The 14,224-nt window shown below is 40.7% G+C and overlaps 1 protein-coding gene across 2 annotated transcripts in view; it reads right to left on the bottom strand.

The window, feature by feature from the left end:
• Plp1 (proteolipid protein 1) overlaps window positions 1-14,224 on the bottom strand; it is a 114,983-nt gene that overhangs the window by 29,248 nt on the left and 71,511 nt on the right. The window contains exons 3-4 of one of the 2 annotated variants that reach the window (XM_042688197.1): window positions 10,394-10,503; window positions 9,532-9,602 (exon numbers count right to left, since the gene is read on the bottom strand). The gene's annotated coding sequence lies outside the window, so the exon portion shown is untranslated. Of the gene's footprint in view, window positions 1-7,342; window positions 7,421-9,531; window positions 9,603-10,393; window positions 10,504-14,224 lie in introns of those variants that run through there. The other variant, XM_042688198.1, reaches the window with a different exon arrangement.

Genomic DNA, 14,224 nt, shown 5'->3' with positions numbered 1-14,224 from the left:
ATAATTTTAGATTCATAAACTACTTTTTTGCCTTTGTTCATAAAGTTTCTGGTTATGGTGCTAAGGGTACTTCATTTAATGGTAATGGGTCAGAAGTATAATGTGAACAGAGAAGGTGAAGGAGCATGAAGGTGGTCAAATACCTATGTACTTGTGTGAAAATGAAACAGTGAAGCTTGCTGACATTGGTTTGGGAAGAGAAGAGAGAAAATGAAGGAGAATGATGGAGGGGTGAGTCTGATCCAGGTATATTGTATGGTCTATGGACAGGTCAAAATGAAACCCCTCTGCACAACTAAGTGATGCTAATTTAAAAAGTAGAAAAAGCATACTGTTTACTTCAACCTTCCATTAGACAAAGTAGCTAAACATAATCATTCGGTCCAAAAGCCATAGTAGCATATAGCTATCCTTACATAAGCATGTAAGGAATCCACTTAGCATACTTCTAGATCTCTGAATGATTCCCTGGGCTGTGCAAACTCTCCCATTGAGAGAATGGCTCACCACTTTTCAGCTAGTTGTCTAGCCTCCTTTGGAAATGTACTGCTGTCCCTTTTACGCTGTTGCTGGGGTGCTCTAAGTCCATCATGCTTCTCCATTTACTTGAAGGAAAAACCTACAATTAATTGTTCACTTCTGTTAGGAAACTCTATAAATTGCACATGACCTCTAGAGACACTCAATTCTGCTTTGCAAGAGCTAGAACTGCTTAACTATACTGAAAAATTAGGTTAACTGGGCTGGGAATGTAGCTCAGTGGTAGAGCAGTTGCCCAACAAGCAGAAGGCCCTGGATTCCATCCTGAGCATATCTCACAAACACACACACACACACACACACACACACACACACAATGGGTTAGCATAGAGGGACACAAAATGGTCTCACTTCTTTTGTCACAAATAATACTTTAGCTCCCAATATAATCTTGTGTCCTACTTGAGTGCTTTTTCATATGTGGGCATCAAATAGTAATGTTACATCTTAATTTATTTTGGGTAATACTTAGAGATTTTTAGATATTTAAAATTAAAATGACCACTGCTCCAAAGTACCATATTTCTCCAAAAATGTATTTTATTTTATTATTTTTTGTCGGTCATGGGGCTTGAACTCTGGGCTTGGGCGCTGTCCCTCAGCTTTTCAGCTTAAGGCGAACGCTCTACCACTTGAGCCACAGCACCACTTCTGGCTTTTTCTGTTTATGTGGTGCTGAGGAATCGAACCCACGGCCTCATGCATACGAGACAAGCACTCTACCACTGAGCCACCTTCCCAGCCCCCCAAAAATGTATTTTAAAATTGTCCCCAAACCCAGTTTTCTCCAGTGTGAGACACACACAGTCTAGGTTAGGAAAGTCCTGGGCTGGGTGGTGGGGGAATGAGTGTTCCTTTATGCATACTACACAAGCTGTGATTCCCATGTAAGGAACAATATAACTGGCAAAAATGATTCAAAACTTTCTTTGGACTCATAGCAAAGATCATAAGTAACAATATAAATTCTAAACATCCAACAAACTGGCAGGTGCCTGTGTATCACAACTGCAGTCCAAGCTACTTACAAAGCTGTCATCTAGAGTACTGAGATTTGAAGCCAGCCTGGGCAGAAATGTCCTAGAGATTCTATCTTCAGTTAGCCAACAAAATACTAGAACCAGAAGCATAGCTCAAATGGTAGAAGTCCAGCTGTGAGTAAGAAAGCTGGCAAGAGCCCAAGTCTCTAAATTCAAGCTTCATTACCAGCATGCACGTTCATGCATGCACACAAACCCCAAACATTGTAAATTCAGAATTCTGGGTCCTTACGAATAATCACATTATCCTTAAATTTCTCTTAACTAGTCAAGGGGAATTTCACTCTATAATAAACGCTTCTTGCTGTAACTATATGCTACAAGATAAAACAGCTAAAACTTCTAAACAGCTATTTGTTTCCTGGACTAAGATCACTTCATTTCTGCAAATTGTTAGAACATTACAGTAGGCTCATGTGCACTGTCCAGTTTCAAATGTCATAGGTTATAGGATTCAACAGCTCATACTGCAATATAATGAGCAGAATACACTAATTCTAGTCCTGCTACTGACTACATCCTCTAAACACAATCTTGGCAATGGTGAAAATCTGGAAATCATTGGTTCATATCCTTCAGCTTTACTTTCTGTCTTAGGCTACAACAGAAGTACCAAGAAACAACTAATCAGCTTCTAACAGCTAGACCCTGGTGTTTCCTACTAGTTGTTCCATGTTGTCTTATTAAAACGAATTCACAAAATGTCAACATCAGACAGGGCCATGATGGGTCAGGACCAGTGTGTAATCAGATCTGAACACAGACAAAACATGAACAGTGTTTAACCATAAACCTTACCAAACTTCCCTCATTCTGAGTGAAAGCTGTCTTCAATTACATCTTTATTTTTGCCTTCACATTATCTATTTATAGATAAGATTTATTAAGATACTTCCTTACAGCATCCAATCTAGAACAAAGCTTTGCTTTCTTAGGCCCTCCCCAAATTTCTTTTTTTTTTTTTTAATTTCATTTTATTTTATTTGAGAACATACTGTACAGAGGGGTTACAATTACATGGGCAGTCCATCAGAAAGAATGACATTTCCCCATTTGTTAGGAAATGGAAAAGCTTGGAAAAAATTATACTAAGTGAAGTAAGCCAGGCCCAAAGAAACATAGGTCCCATGGTTTCCCTTATTTGCAATATCTAGTATAGGTATGAGTCAAGCGGAAAAAGTCAGAGAATGTGATGTTAGGAAAACGAACCCTCAAATATGTATTTTAATGTTTTTGTTTCTTTCATGCATGTGTTTCTAACGCATTTATAAGATTATTTCTTTGTTGCTTTGTAGGTCCCTCCCCCACAGTGTAACCCCCGCTTTCACTATATTTGATGTCAGTATAACTTGTGGAGGAGATGGGGACAAACAAGTCGTTTAAGGATTCAGGTGGACCTGTTGCAACAATGAGAAGTACAAAATGTCATGTCAAAACCAGCTTTACAATGTCGGTGTGGGGGGGGGGAGGGGGGTATGATTGGGTGGGGGGGGAGGGGGGAGGCTGGGAAGGGAGGTGAAGGGTAAACAAAGGAGGAGGCTGCAATGCTTGGTAAGAAATGTATGCATTATCCTGCCCATGTAATTGTAACCCCTCTGTACAGTATGTTCTCAAATAAAATAAAATTAAATTAAAAAAAAAAAAAACATCCTGCCCATGTAATTGTAACCCCTCTGTACAGTATGTTCTCAAATAAAATAAAATTAAAAAAAAAAAATTACATGGGCAGGATAATGCATACATTTCTTACCAAGCATTGCAGCCTCCTCCTTTGTTTACCCTTCACCTCCCTTCCCAGCCTCCCCCCTCCCCCCCCACCCAATCATACCCCCCTCCCCCGCCCCACACACCGACATTGTAAAGCTGGTTTTGACATGACATTTTGTACTTCTCATTGTTGCAACAGGTCCACCTGAATCCTTAAACGACTTGTTTGTCCCCATCTCCTCCACATGTTATACTGACATCAAATATAGTGAAAGCGGGGGTTACACTGTGGGGGAGGGACCTACAAAGCAACAAAGAAATAATCTTATAAATGCGTTAGAAACACATGCATGAAAGAAACAAAAACATTAAAATACATATTTGAGGGTTCGTTTTCCTAACATCACATTCTCTGACTTTTTCCGCTTGACTCATACCTATACTAGATATTGCAAATAAGGGAAACCATGGGACCTATGTTTCTTTGGGCCTGGCTTACTTCACTTAGTATAATTTTTTCCAAGCCTTTCCATTTCCTAACAAATGGGGAAATGTCATTCTTTCTGATGGAGGCATAGAATTCCATTGTGTATATATACCACATTTTCTTGATCCATTCATCTACTGAGGGGCATCTGGGTTGGTTCCATATCTTAGCTAAGGTAAATAATGCTGCAATAAACATAGTTGTGCTGGTAGCTTTAGTGTGGTCTTTTTTGTAAACATTAGGGTAAATGCCCAAAAGTGGGATTGCTGGGTCATAGGGGAGTTCTATGTGAAGACTTTTGAGGAACCCCCAAATTTCTTAAGACAAGCCCAAATCCTATGTCAACCTAACACTTAACAGGGGCACCACCTGGTACCCTATAATGTCCATTCTCTCTTGCAGCAATGAATAATACATATATTACCTTACTTTTATCCTGCAAGGGAGAAAAGATCATTTCCCATTTTATAAAGTGAGACTTAAGAGTTTTAAAATCTCTCCCCAAACTACAGCCAGTAAACTGAGAAAACTACACAAAAATCCAGGACTTTGTTATGACACACTGCCTTGAAAAAGACTACACAACTGCAATTGATTGGGTTCCTTGTAATTTAAAGAGAGTTTCATTTTTCAACAAACTATTTCTTGGCCCTGGTTGTCATATTGGCATACCGTTCCTTCCATGATTATCTTTGGCAAATTTCAATGCTCTCACTAACCTTGCACATTGTAGTTGAACATTAAATTCTGTGTATTATGAGTGGGTTGTAATGTACCTTGATGTGTCATATGGTGTGTTCTAGGGCTGTACCTGATTACTAGAATGACCATAACCTTATTTGCACAGAACAAAAAATAGCCAAAGCTCTTTCTTCAGACCATTTGCAGGAAGAGCGCTAAGTATCTCTGCCAGTCATGGTTGTTGCTAGCTCAGCACAGGCAATTCTAGGAGCATGAAGTGAAGGACCAGAGCTACCACTACAGAATTTCTATTTCGTGCTGATGGAGGAGAATCACCTGTCAGCCTCCCAGCAAAGATGGAATGGATTCTTACTGCTGTCAGCCTTCTACCCACCTTGTGCTGGATGTAAGTACTGAAAGGGGCTAAGAGCAGGTATTGAAGCTGGGCATGTTAATGCATGTCTGTAATCTCTGCACTCAGGTAGCATAGGCAGGAGGATTGCAAATTCCAGGTCAGCCTAGGCAACATACTTATCTCAGCTAACAAAAGAAAAAAAAGGAGAGGTGTAAGATACAGCTTTTGTTCTAAGGAGTTTATTTTAGCCTTTCCCAATGTGTGAGGCCTTCTTTTCTCTCCCTCCCACCTGGGAGCAAATATTGAGATGCCAAAGGAAGACTCAGGGAGAGAGGGGGAAGATATGCTGGCTGAAGTGGGCATGAAGCCCAACCATGAGGTCCCTTAGGTCTTAAATGTGTGCATTCACTGATGCAGGACTGTCTTCTCTAAGATAATTACAAGGGTAGAGAAGAGGGGACATGGGCTGGGTAGAAGAGGAACAAAGTTTAAGTGGCAGGATCTTAGGAACAACTATTTGAAATGAGTGTTGTGAGAACAGGATAGTTTGCCTAGAGACTACATTTGTTTAAAGTTAATTAGGATTCCACTTTCATTTAGAATGGCTTGATGAGCAGGTGACAGCTTACATCAGTAAGACTAGAATTAATGCTACTCCCAGACATTGGTGCTTTCAGGTGTCAGGAGAGGGGTTCCTTCTGAGCCGGCCAGAAAAAAAGGGGAAACAGAATGAGACCAAGGAAGATCTGGAGTCTTGAGAAGGGGCTAGCAGGGAACAAATGATCTGAAATACAGTGGGTACTTTTGAATCAGCTAGGGCAGTGTCTATTATAGGTTGCTTAATATCAGATTCACAACCTTCCTCCATTGGAATCTGTGGCAGTAGGATGAATAGTTGTACTAGAGATACCCCAAATATAGAGGATGTAAAAAATTCAGGCATCCTCTGCATAAGACCCAAGGCCAGCACAGCACCTTGGCATGGCTTGTCTTTATTAAATAATCAGAGTATATCCTCCACATAGGAGAGGCATAGGATCCATGGAATTATGCTTAGGTTTCTTGAGATTTAATCCTCTCAGCTTTAATGTGAGAGGTTAGAGTTCAGGGCATGACTTGGTCTGTCTGGGCTTCCATTCTGCTGTTTAGCCCCCAGCCACCATAGCTACTGAGTGAGTTTCTGCTCCTTCTCCTAAAAAGCCCTAACTCCAAGGACACAATGTCTCTTGGCCAGCACCTAGCTGATACAGTCTGCATTTAAAAAATCTATCCACTTTTCCCTATAAACAGAAGATAATGAATAGAAAAGGGCCATTAAAATTCAATGAAAATATTTCCAAATCACTGACATATGTTATTAGAGTTCCTCACTGGAAGGAGAGTAGAGCTTCCCAAAGCATGTTTCAGAGAATGTCAGTTCCACTGGGGAAAGGTGTCAAGTAAAAAGGAGTGTACAATCCAGATCATCACTTTTGGATAGTTATGCTTCCCACCAACACCAACGGTTGTGAGATATTAAAAATAGCAGTTTTCAACCAGGGCTAGTGGCTCATACCTATAATCCTAGCTACTCAGGAGATCTGAAAATCATGGTTTAAAGCCAGCCTGGGTAGGAAAGTCCATGAGACCCTTATCTCCAATTAACTACCAAACAGTCAAAAGTGGAGCTATGGCTCAAGTGGTATCACACTAGCTTTGAGCAGAAAAAAAAAAAAAAAAGAAGAAATAAAGCTCAGGGACAGCACACAGATCATGAGTTCAAGCCCCAGAATCAGCACCAAAAAAAAAAAAAAAAAAGCCTTTCCAGATCTTTCAAAGGCAGGAGTTCTGCAAGCAATACCTTTGGAAAAGGTTTATGTCTCAGTTTGAATATGGTTTGTTTCCTCCAAATTCTACTGAAATTTGGGTCTCAGTGTAATGCTGTTGAAAAGTGAGGGGAACCTTTAAAAAGTGATTAGGTAGTTAAGAGGGATTAATGCCATTTTTATAGGCACAAGTTGTGCCTTGTCTGTTTCAGGCATGCCCATTTGCCCTTCCACTTTCCATAATTAATTGGAGCAGCATTTAAACCTCACCCGTGTCATGTTCCTGGATTTCCAAGCCTCCAGAACTGTGTGCCAGCAAAAATTACTCAAATTTAGGATGCTGTTATGTCAACATAAAACAGATTAAGATAGCTGGGTTAATCAGAGTTTTTGAAAAGTATCTACTGTGCCAGTGTGCATTATCATCTTTAAAAGATAATGAAAATAGAATTTGCAGTTTGATGCCATTTATCAAGTACTAACTGTATGCCACACTCTGCATTAAGTATTTCACATGTAGATGCTACTGTAATCTTCATTCTATAGATGAAGAAATGGAGGCTCAGAGAGGCAAGAGGACTCATTCATGCTCAGAAGAGCTGATGATCTGAGGTCAGTGAAGCAGAGCCTATAAAAATGCTCATGGAAATTCACATTGTCTTTGTACAGGACTTACCACTAACGTACATTTTCCAGATTCTACCACAATAAGATGATTGGACCGTACCATCAGAATGTGAATGGTGGTGTTTCAGTCCTCTCCAGACTGAAGAAGTTAAGAGTTGGTATGCCTCCTCTATCTTCTCTTCCTCTACCTCTTGCAAAGAATGCAGAGGACCCACTAAAGGGCCATAAAAGATGGCAGAAAAGATAACCTAACCACATTGTGAAATGGGTGTGAGTTCCTGAATGACTGAGTAGATTAGAGCTCACTAGTTCTCCCATCCTTTTCAAGCAGCACTGGACTGTATTCTGGACCCAAAATCATTGTTGATTTATTAAAATACTGAGATTTGGGTGTCGTTTGCTTTATTTATCCTATCCAACTATGACCAATAGAATCGACATTTTAATATATATTTTTATTGGTGTAAAGATAACGTACAAAGGGCTTACAGTCACATGAACAAGGCAGTGAGTACATTTCCTATCGAGCATTGTTACCCCCTCCTTTGTTTTTCCCCTACCATACCTTCCCTCCTCACCTCCCCAACTCCACACTCCACCCCAAGTTGTAAAGTTTGTTTTCAAGGTAGTGTCTTGTACAGCTCATTGTTACAATGGGTCAATCTGTATCCTTATTTAAGCATTTTGTTGTTTTCCTTCTCCTTCCCAAAAGTGTATATACAAGATGCAGGGCACTGGAATCAAATACAGTGAAAACAGGTTATACCATGGAGGAAGAACATGCAAAAGAAACAAAAAAAATCACATAGTACATTATAAGTACATTAAAAAAACAACAACAAAGATAAAACCTCTTGTGTCCCTATCTTGGTGTTCATTTCATTTAGCATCATCTTATATGGTCATATGTACATATCTTTAGACTTTTCCACTTGTCCTAGACATATACTCGTTATTACAGATAAGGGAAACCATGGGACCTAAGTTTCTTTGTGCCTGGCTTACCTCACTTAATATAATTTTTTCCAAGTCTTTCCATTTCCTAACAAATGGGGCAGTGTCATTCTTTCTGATGGAAGCATAGAATTCCATTGTGTGTGTGTGTGTGTGTGTGTGTGTGTGTGTGTGTGTGTGTGTGTGTGTGTGTGTGTGTGTGTATCTTGATCCATTCATCTACTGAGGGGCATCTGGGTTGGTTCCATATCTTAGCTATAGTTGTGCTGGTAGCTTGAATTGAAGAAAGACAGCCTCTTCAGTAAATGGTGCTAACAAAATTGGTTAAACACCTGTAGAAAACTAAGATAGATCATTATATCACCCTGCACCATAATCAACTCCTAATGGATCAAAGACCTTGAAGTAAAAGCACACACTCTGAAAACATTATAGGAAGGAATAGGAGAAACTCTAGGGGGCTCCTTGGCACAGGCAGAAATTTTCTTAATAAAAACCCAGAAACACAACAAAGCAAAGAAAGGTTGAACAAACGGGATTGCATGAAACTCAAGACATTTTCTTTCTTTTAGCTTCTCCTGAAAAACATTCTGAGGCATATGCTGAGGAATTACAGTGTAGTGCAGTGAGTACAAGCTTCAAAGTCAGAACTAGACTCAAATCTCAAATCTGCACCAGTTACACAATTCTGGGTAAGTTACTTAGCTTTTCTGAGTCTTTGTGTCTAATGAAAAGTTGATATAGTAATATGAAACTCAAAACGTAGCTATAAAAGTTAAATGAGACCACATATACAATGTCTTTGTTCACTAAAAAAGCAGCCATTATCATTAGTATAGGGAAGCCATGGGATGACATATAATAATAAGGGACTAATAAGTACTATTTCTTTTTCTGTACTTCCCTTTCTCCCCGCCCCCATATTCTGATACAAGAGAGCAGGCTTGGCTTGTCAGGCACCTTGTCTTGATTACTACCCTCCTTGCTTCCTGATGGCTAGTATCTTCTGCAAGGTGAGTTAGGTGTCTCTTTTTAAACACATTTTCTCAGTTCCTCCTCCTGGATTCCTCTGGGCTGAGTCCTGTGGTTGGAATGGTCCAGGAATATGTTGCTTCCTCCATTTTCAGGATCTAATTTACTCATAGTTTCAATGTACAGGGAACCAAAGTGTTGCAAATTTCCTTCTGCAAAGAGGAGAAGGTACAACCACTGCAGGCAGAGATCTTCTATGTGGGGGTAAGGGGGGATTACTACAAAGAAAATTCTAGTGATAAAAGGGATCCTTGATCTATGGTAATAAGTGACCATGCTAGACAGTAATTCACACACATATACCTCTTACTGAAGCAGGCAAAGTAAAGATTTCTTGTAACTTGTCCAGTTGTAGCTCTCCTCAATCCCCATCACTACCACAGAGAAAGTAAGATATGTATTAAAAGCTCAGTTATTTTTAATGTTTCTTCAAAGTTAGCCTGAATCACTCAACTATTTCCTCTTTCCTCTGATCTGGTGTTTTCATTGATTTTACACTCGCCTATACTTACTTGGCCTCAGGCTAGTGAACTTCCTAAGGGAATGTCTTTGGTAAGCTGCACTGGTGAAGAGCCTGTTCTTGTTGGGGGCATGGAGTTCCTTCTCTCAGCTCCTGCAAACCATGACTGTTTTCCCAGAACCCTCTGGTATTTCCTGCTATTCTTGACTCTGAGGTTGATGGTATTTAACTCTTCCCTCAGTCTAGACCATTCTGTCCTCTGTGTGTAGAAGACCACTGAGCCTCAAAGAATCACAGCATTGAAGCCGGCATAGGAGGTACTTCTTAGAGGTCTTTATGGCTGATGCTGATACGTGATCATGAACAGAAACCTTTAGGAAGTGCCATAGCCCCTCAGCAGAGGCAGGCATCTAATAGGAGCCCCTGGCAGCTTGGAAGTTGCAAACAAATCCTACTGATCTTATCTCCTAAAAGGCAGAGTATAACTATAAGTAATAGTTATCAGGTGCTTGATAAATGCTCAACCCTGTTCTAATCACTTGATAATTATGTGTTGAATCTGTAATCCCTGTTTTATAGACAAGGTAGCTGAATCACTGAAAAGGTTGTAGGACGTGGGACAAAGTTTTAAACCTAAATAATATGCCTCTAGGTCCTACACGTCTAACCACCATTCCATTCATATTTCTTGCATAGCATACTTACATGTAAAAAAAACGTGCATATTGTGCCTTCCACCTCCTTAGTTCTTTATTCAGATAGTTTTCACTGCCTGGAGGCTTCATCCACCATATAGAAAATCCCAGTAATTTACCCTAAAAGAGAGATATGGGACAGTATGACTTTAAGACAAAGAGTAGTAAGTCCCTATCTGGAATCTTAAAGTGACCAGGAAAGGAAAGGAGTATAGCAAAAGTAAGTATTTGGAGAAGAAAGCAGCAGAATTCTCTCTTCTCCCCAGGCAATACAGCTGCTGCCCCAGCTTCCCCTGCATAGACATATATGCATGTTCTCACAGGCACATAGTTCTGTGCTCAATTATTACAGCAGAAGGGAAGAGCAGGGCTTCCAGATAAGTGATCGCTTGTTAGTGAAGGAGCTTGGCAGATGTGCCCTCCAGCTCTGCTTTTAAAAGAACCCCAGAATATTGGGGGTTGGGTGACCTGCAAATTTCCTGGGGCTCTGAGAACACCTACAGTGAAGACAGATGCTAAGAAGACACTCAGCTGCTCTGCAGCTCTGCTCATTCAAGATGCTGTGAGCATAGCTTTGTGGGCAGCCTCTTGGGCTTGCATTGTGGATCTTCCTAAGGCAGGCTCAGTAGGGTCACCCAGAAGAAGTCTCATTTCCTCTAGATTCTCCTTAGCTTGCAGGAACCTCTCCATTTTTTCAGCCAGTGGGCTACCTGTAGATTGACCTTAGTCTCCATCAGTTCCTTAAGCTTTGACTCCTTTGCATGAAATTACAGTCTTGGTGACCTTCAGTTCCCCCAAGAATGTTAGCTAAACAGGAAAGCAAAATCTTCCTACAGTGCTTCTCTCTAAGTGGCTTGCCACTGTGTGTGTTTTGAACCTGTACACCCCATGTTAGACATCTTGGCAACTGTTTTATACTCTTCTTACTATTTTAAAAAATAGTACTGGGGATTAAAACTTAGGCCTCATACTTGCTAGGCAGGCATGCTGCCATTTGAGCCACTCTACCAGTTCCTTTTTGAATTGGTTACTTTCCAGACAGGGTGTCACTTTATGCCCAGCCAGCTGGACTGCAGTCTTCCTCTTTATGCTTCTCCCATAGCTTGCGATGACAAACACATGCTACTGTGCCCAGTAATTGGTCAAGATGGAGTCTCAAGAATTTTTTAATGCCTAGACTGGACTCAAACCATGGTCCTCCAGTCTCTATCCTCCAAGTAGCTACAATTACAAGCATGAACCACCATGCTCCACTTCTTATTCTCTTACTTTTATAGGTACGTGGTCTCATGTGTACTTAAGTATCTTAGTTTACTCATCTGTAAAATGAAGATGATATTGCCCTGCATGTCTCATGGAAAATTTTGAGATAAATTTCTGAAGGCATTGGTCAAATACACAAAATGTTGTATTACTAAAGGATACATCTGTCTTACCCACTATCCTGTAAACTTCTCTTCTGCCTAATAGTTCCTGTCTTAATGCCAACATAGTATTTTATGAATGATAGCTAATGAAATGATATTTCATGATTCAAGATTTGTTTGGAAGCATAATAGTTGGACTGAAAATGTCTAGCAGGTCTTTGTTATCATAAGCTGCTTTATAGCCCAAGCCTTAATTCAGAGTTTTTCCATATCCCCTATATCCTCAGGTGACAGTGAATGAAAACAATGGCACTCATTTTTTTTTCATACAGGGCAGTGAGAGTGGGACTATACTGGGCTTCAAAGAGATTGGGTCTAGGCATGGCTTCTTCCCCATCACCACCACAATTAAGGAGGTAAAGAGGAGGGTAATACCCAAGATGAACACTGTGATGGTACAGGACAGTAAGGGGACAGTAGGAACCATGGAACCTGTCAGAACATTCCTTGTTCATTCCAAACCAGTTCAGATTCAGCTAATGTGAACATTAACCAAAGATTAAATGGGATTCTAACAGCAAATGGCCTGACACAAGAAGGGAAATAGCCAGGTATGGTGACTCAAACCCATAATCCCAGCATTTGGAAAGTTGAGTTCAAAACCAGCCTTGGCTACATAAAGATACTCTGTCTCAAAAGAGGAAGATCCTAGGGATCTGAGAGCACAGTGAGTACAGGGGGTAGGGAGAATGAGCAAATACCTATAGAACTGGATGATAAATTTGAGGCCACTATCTTAAGGAGTTGACACCTGAAAAAACTCCTCCAAGGTCACAGAACTAGGGAAGGATACTGCTATGACTGCAGCCTAGGCAACCAACTTTAGAGACCAAGGTTTTATTTTCCTCATTCCTACCCAGAGGCTGGCTCTTTATTATTTCATAACTCCTAGCAAATTTGGTCGTCACTGCAGTCCCAGCAGTTTGGCAGGGCAAAGATCGTCATTGCAGAAGGATGACAGAGGAAAATGAGGCCCAGGAAGATTTCTGCATTAATAGTCACACAGGCTGATAGCAGGACCAAGAACATAAGCAGGTTATGCTCTATGGCTTACGGCAATGTATCTGGAGCTCGACAAATCCAAATCTCAGCTACTGTCCAGGAGACCTTGAGGGAGTTTCCTATGCTCATTGAGGATCAGTTTTCTCAACTATAAATTAGGGAATTGTTATACTAGTTACTTCTCCAGGCTGGAGAGTTCTTGGCATGGCTGAAAGCACATAACTTGATAATACCTTTTTTGCTTCCTTTCTCCCCTCCCATCCTTAGTGCCTATTTAGGAAGAAGTCCAGTGTGAGGAGGAGAAGGGGAGTTGATAACAGAAGCTGAGAAAGTGAACTATGGGACATATAACTGACAGCAAGCACTCCCTTATCACCTGGCACTAGTCTCCTTCTTTCCCTCCTTCATTCAGCCAAGGACATTGGACAAAAGAGTATCTGGAGTGGGCTGGCACTCCCAATGCCATTTGTGTTTCTGGGCAGGCAGTCTTGTAAAGTCTCTATACAATTAAAAAAAATCAATAAATGCCAATTGTCTGTAAACAGACAGACAGATAACAGATGTAGAGGAATGAGCCATGAGGACTGAAGGCCCTGCAGCTTGGGAGTTGGGAGGAAGTGAAGACAAAGATGAAGGCAAGGTCATTTGTGCACAAATACATACAAATTGTCACTACAAGATCATGTCCCTTTCCCCTCAGACAGACAGCTTAGTGGCTTTATGGCCTAGTACTACTAGGCCTCCATTTTGTTTAGTATCATTAAAACTAAAGTCAGTGCCAATTCGTGACACTGGCTCCAATTCTCATTTCCTTTTCTGATGAACATTTTTTGTGTGTATGCCAGTACCAGTGTTTGAATTGAAAACTTTGCACTCAATTGCTTGCTTGGCTGGGCCTCTACCACCTGAGTCATACCTCCCATCTGACATTTTGATGGTTAATAGAGTTTTGTGGACTTTTCTGTCTGGGATGGCTTTGAAACATAGTCTTCTAGGTCTCATACTCCTAAGTAGCTAGGATTACAGGCATGAGCTACTGGGACCCAGCTTGATGAACACTCTTGTATATTTGACTTACATCTTTTTAAAAAATTTCATATTTGGGGCTGGGAAGGTGGCTCAGTGGTAGAGCACTTGCCTTGTATTCATGAGGCCCTGGGTTCGATTCCTCAGCACCACATAAGCAAAAAGAAAAAAGCCGGAAGTGGTGCTGTGGCTCAAGTGGTAGAGCGCTAGCCTTGAGCTGAGGGACAGCACCCAGGCCCAGACAGAGTTCAGGCCCCATGACCGGACCCCCCCCCCAAAAAAATTCATATAATATGATCATTATTGAGAAAGAATTCAATTGAGATCTATGAATCTAGTGGTTAATTTTACCATAAATTGCATGTGTGGCTATTTGTTTATTCATT

The sequence above is a fragment of the Dipodomys spectabilis genome, unplaced genomic scaffold (genome assembly GCF_019054845.1).
Source record: "Dipodomys spectabilis isolate Male_0828 unplaced genomic scaffold, ASM1905484v1 ptg000113l, whole genome shotgun sequence".
Lineage (NCBI taxonomy): Eukaryota > Metazoa > Chordata > Mammalia > Rodentia > Heteromyidae > Dipodomys > Dipodomys spectabilis.
This window is presented reverse-complemented; position numbering and strand designations above follow the sequence as displayed.